We start from the raw sequence: 6,153 nt of genomic DNA, 5'->3' as shown, positions 1-6,153 counted from the left end.
AAATAGTAAACAAACCTCATTATTAAATAGAATATTTAAAATTAACAAAAAAAGTTCTCAACTAACTAAACAACTTTATATATCCATCTTAACTAGCTTAGAGTGATCAAATCTCTTTTTATTCTAAAAGTGGTTTGCTATTCGTCAGATTTGATTCTTCCTTCTTCCTGGAAATTGGTAGATTCAGATTTAAAATAAATCTAAACAGATATAATATCAAAAATTTGCTCATATTCTTCCAAATTCATGAATATAGAAAAATCTTACGAACTAGAAAATCTAAATATTCCCTATGGTTTTAAGAGAGAAATCCTAATTATGAACAACAAAATGATTAACGAGAATTGAAGGTTAAGACTTCAGAGCATCATGAATGAAATATGAGAGAATGAAGATGTGATGATGAGTGGCAATGTGAGAGGGGTGTCGTATTGGAAGGAGTTTAGGGATAAATAAACACATGGATGGTTGAAACCAGTCGAATGCTAAATTTTGTTTTGCGTGAAGAAGGTTCCTTTGGCTCCCTAGTCGAATGGTCGCTGCTAAGACAAACCACATTTACTTACAAGGAAACTAAGGTAGATTGTCATCGTATTTGTTATTTAAAATTTGTGGGGAAAATTATGGAAATTTTGATATGATGGCAGATTTTTTTTATTTTTTTTTTAATCCAAGAGTTTTCGAGCTTTAAGATTTTAGTTGTTTCAAGAGTATTTAATGATGCCTAATCCATTTTTATTATTAAAAAAATATAATTTAAACATTTCTATTATCAATTTTTATTTTTTTTTAAATTATCAAATTATTTTTTACATAACGCTTTTATAAACGAGAGATCGTGGAGAGAGACTTAGGCTCAACGGACCTTTACCGATGGCAAGCAACGGTTTCGAACCCTCGCCGATCACGCGCATTCACAGGGTTTTTTCGAGCTTCAGATCCACGCAATGGGGCCAGATCTGGAGGGTCTGCGGGTCGGAGCAAGTGCTGGGAGCGTGGGAAATGAAGCAGGGACAGCAAAAAACGTCCTGGATTCAGGCTGCGGAGCTTCATTTCTGGCATGCAACCTTCCCCGTGCCGTATGATCCCTCAAGACATTACAGGCTTTCTCTCGTCGACGACCAGCAAGTTCTCAGGTCGGATCCAGGCGAAAGCTATTCCCTCGCGCTCCCTCAAAGACTCCAGGACGAAGCCTCCGTCGAAAGGTACGATTTCAGGCGGGTTAAAGAAAATGTAAAGGCCCAGAGTGTGGACGGGTTGGGATCTACGACTTTTCCAACTGTTTCGATCGCTGCAGGGGGACTGCATGATGCAGATCTGCCCCCTCTCTCAACGGATTGGCTCAAACAGTATAGATTTGGGCCGGATCTATTGGATCTGACAAATTCTCGAGAACAGTTAGAACCCAGGCAGCAGATAGGGGGCAAGATTCATAGATCGAGCAGAGGTTTTACAGACATCGACATGCAAATGGAAGAACGACCCACAAAGAGGTCAGATCTGGAAAATTATTCACAAATAGAGCACTGGTAGATCAGCAGCGACAATGGCTCAGGCGGATCAGGAACCCAGCCGAAACCCAGGTCACAGGTAACAATAACACACTTTCAGATTTTCATTAAAACCCCAGAGGGGAAATCTAGTTTAGTGTGGGTTCATGCAGATAGCACCATCATGCAGCTGAAACAGCAAATCCGGGCATTGACGGGATGTCCTGTCCAGCTACAACATCTGGTCAGTGGTAGGTGGTCCCTCCAGGATAATAGAACCCTGGAAAGTTATGAGATCGGTCCAGAAACAACCATTGTCCTAAACCTCAGGCTGAGAGGAGGGGCTTTGCCCCAGGGACAGCAAAGCTCCCCAGGAGGGGACAAGGGGAAAAAGACAGCTCCTCAGCAACAACCCAAGGGAGGCTCCTCCTACAAAAACATTCTTCAGGGCAACAAAGATTCAGGGTCCTCTCCAGATCAAGGCAGATATATACCTAGACCATACATAGTAGATCAGCTAGGGCAAACCCCAGCCCTTAACTTTGATTCGTCAGGACTTGATGATTTCGTTAAGTCCTATGAAACGCAGGCCCTAATCTGCCGTTTTAACAGCTTCTGGCCAAAACCAATGGATCTATTTCATTGGATTTTCACCACTTGGACCATGGAATGTGATATACATTTATGCTCCAAGGGGTTTTTCATAGTCAGATTTGCATCCTCGGAAGTCAGAGACACAATCATTAGAGATGGGCCTTGGTTCTGGGGAACATCGGGGCTGTTCATGACCCCATGGTTCCCAGATTTCGATCCAAACAACATGACTGTATCCAAAGTGCCGGTTTGGGTCCGTCTCTATAACCTTCCCCTTCACTTTTGGAGTGAGCGAGTACTGGAAGGAATTGGGAACAGCATAGGGAGATATATCAAAACAGATCTGGAGAGGATTGATGAAAGGGTATACACTTTCGCACGCATTTGTGTGGAAGTAGATCTAAGCAAAGGGCTGCCAGACAACATAAGGCTGATCTACAAACAACAAAATTGGCTGCAAGCACTAGACTATGAAAATACTGCCTTCAGATGCAGACTATGCAGGCAGACAGGGCATCTACAAAGCACATGTCCAGAAGCCAAGAAAGCAAATAGTAAAAAGAAGCAGAAAGGGAAGCAGAGGAAAGGATGGAAATTTCCTCCCCCTAACTCAGATGATGAAGAATCAGACGCAGAAGAGGAAGAAACCCCCGCAGAGAATGCAAAAGTATCCCAAGAAATGGAGACTCAGAAGGAAACTACATCAGATAACAAGACTTCACGGCTCCACCCAAATCAGGCAGAGAAGGCAAGTGAGGAACAAAGCATGGGAGGGATCAAACGGCATCACCACTCAGATACTTCAGACTCAGACAAGGAAACAGCCTCACAGAAAGCAGAAACACAGTTAGTCTTAGCTTCGATCGAGCCCACTCAAGGAGAGTGGCGCAAGGTCGAAAAGAAAAAGGGGAGAAAAACTTGAAGCGTGAGTTTTTTACTCACTGCCGGAAATCAGTTTTTTGCCTCTTTCTCTCTTCTCTCTTCTCCTCTCTCATTCTTTTTCTTTTTGCACGTTAGCTTGTTAACGTTGCGTGAGGTGCGTAAGCACTCGAGCCCAAATGGGCAGCTTATGGAAATGCTTCAATGCATCTGCTAGTGTAACTTTTCATTTTTTAAATAAAAGGTTACCATTTTTTCCCCTAGAAAAAAAATAACGCTTTTATAAACAATACCAGAGTTAAACATGTATGTTATATAATCAAACATATCAAATCCAAATTAAAATTGATAATTATATTTTATAATTAAACATGTCTCTTACATGTTCAAATTAAACCTAAATAGAGAGAATAATAATAATACCTACCACATCACCTACACTCCCTCATCCATACAAAACAGTGCAGACATTTTTTTTTTCAGGGGAGCAGGGTCCTGCTGAAGAAGTTATATATGTCATAATACAACTGTACATAGTACATATGGCCATGGCCCAAATATGCTGCAGGCGTAGCCTCCACAAGACTCGATACGGGCCGGGGGTGTGTAAACTGACCGCCCCGACCGTTCCAACATACACTCGCGTGTTATCTATGCAGTCCATGCTACTTACGTAACCGCTGAGCCTGACCCTGACCCTGACCCTGACCCTGCTGCTTACGTTCCACGTCGTTTTTCGAAGTGCCAAATCGAACAAAGAAACCCTAAACGTTTTACGATTACTTCTTTTTTTTAAGACAACCAGCATGGTATGTGCTTACTCAAATTCAATGCTGATTACATAAGTGCTGAGCTTGTGTCGTATGAAGAAAAAGGTTTGACAATTTACCTTTTTAAAATTGAAACTTGTATTTTTATGTTATTGTATTTACATTGCCATTTGTTTGGGGGCTTATGCAAAACATACTTAAAACGGTTTTTGGATGATGAATTTGACATAGCTTTTGAATGTTGAGTGTACTTGTATTTCTTTTTGGACTGATTCACTATTTTGAAAATGATCAAAATTTCGGTAGATTTCTCGTTTCATTTTCAAATTAGTTTTGAATATTATTTATTTATATTTTTTTAAAATTAAATTATAATTTTATAATAATTATGTTTATAGGTGTGTTTATATTATAATTGGGTTTTTATTTTAATGTAATTCTGGACCGTAGGAATTTAACTTGCTTAAAATACTTTATATTTTCAGTAATAGTCATAGGTTAAACTTTGAAATTTATTTTAAAAGTGGTTATGTCTTTTTAATAAATTGATTAAATAGAAAAATGACATATGAACCTGAGTTATGATAGATTGGACATGTGGTATTAGTAAGCCATTGCACTGGGCCATAGAGTAGCAAAACATATTTGCATGTTAAAAATCTCCATGGTAAAGTGGAGATGGGTTCCCATGGTTAAGAGTCTTCTTACATATATTTTTAAATGTATATATGTTTAACCCATATATTAATTTTTTTAATAATAACAACAACAACAACAACAACAACAACGAAAATAATAATAATAATAATTTAAACTAAAGTTGTAATTTAGTTCATTTTTATGAATTTTTAATAATGGTAATGTGAAATTTATGATGGAGGTCACTTGGGAAGTCATAAAAGTAATATAATAGTCATCCATAAGAACATGCGCCCTGAGAACGAAGCATAACAATGTCTCATCAATGTTTCCTAAAGTCCTATAAACACCAAAAATCGTTGTAAAGCACTTTGAAGAGATCATCATGTATATGGAGATTTCTTTCTAAGAAAATATTCTCATTGTGTGCAGAGTCGATGAAAAGTAAAATAATTTGTTTATCTTTAAGTAGATTATGGATATGTCTAGCTATTCAGCAACCACCATATACACATGATATATGAAGAGTACAAAATTCGTGGTCCAAAAAAGTGGTAACAATGATCTTAGATACATTTAAGACAATCAACCAATAATTTGGAAATAGAAAAATGTTAGAACTCGGACTCATGAATATAAGAATGTAGACTTTGTCCCTATTGCGACTCAATGATCTCCCATCTTCCTTCTTGTTTCTCTCGACCTACTTTGGAAAACCTATTAATTTTAATGTTTTTTACCTTGTATACATGTGTAAAGGTGATGTGAGAAAAAAAAAAATTGTATAATTTCTTAATGTCTCTAAACAATGACTTAAGCATACAATTCCTTAAACTAGAGACCCCATTCATCCATTGTATCACTAGAACGAGATCCTCGTAATTTGGATTTGTGAGACCCCTTTTCTAGAGCAAGAGTGAGGAAGGTTTTCATTGTGAATTTCCAAATAATAGAAGAGTTATAGGATTTTTTAATGGCTAATCATATCCACTCATTATTCGAGGTGGGATTATAATAATTATCTTTAGTATTTTGAGACAAAAGGCCTTGTCTTTGTAGTAATCTCCAAACATTGTTGGCTAGTAGAGCTTTAGAAAATACAAATAATTATTTTAATTGTAAACCTCTTTGAAATTTTAACATAGTGACCTTCTTTCTAAGATACCAATGCCCATAATTTTTTCTCGTCCATTACAAAATAAAGTGTTAGCAAATCTTTCCTATATGATCAAATATTCCTTTCAAAATCCAAGTGTGAGACATCTAGTAGACTATAATGGCGTCAAGGACATATTTAACTAAATCTAAATGATCACGTCAAGAGAGAAATATTTTGCACCAAGTGTTCAATTTTGTTTTTTTTTTTTGTCTTTGTTATGTGCCACTACCAATCACCTTATAGGTACATATTAACCATTGAATGGAACCAAAGGTATTTAAAACCTATGTCAAAGACTATTATGAGTAAGGTGAAGATCATGTGCATAATGTGAATATTTTATGGCTTAGAAATCCTTATCGGTTTACCAAAGAATTGGAAGAATTTACCAACATACCCATGGCAGAATAGAAAAGATCCAAGATCTCCTTAAGGTTATCCAGCATATGTTTTTAGTCTTTGAAAAAAATAATATTATTATTGGAAAATAGTAGATATGAAAGAAAACATGAAATTCAATTAATATACCTTTGAGGAACCATTTTCCAAGGTTTCCTTGAGTGCTCTAATAAGATCTTCAACTACAAGGATAAAGAGGAGTGGAGCTAATGTGAATATCTTC

This window comes from Pinus tabuliformis, chromosome 3_1 (genome assembly GCF_031772625.1).
Source record: "Pinus tabuliformis cultivar Carrire ecotype Pingquan chromosome 3_1, CPIR1, whole genome shotgun sequence".
NCBI classification, from domain to species: Eukaryota; Viridiplantae; Streptophyta; class Pinopsida; order Pinales; family Pinaceae; genus Pinus; species Pinus tabuliformis.
Note: the sequence above shows the minus strand (reverse complement) of the source record.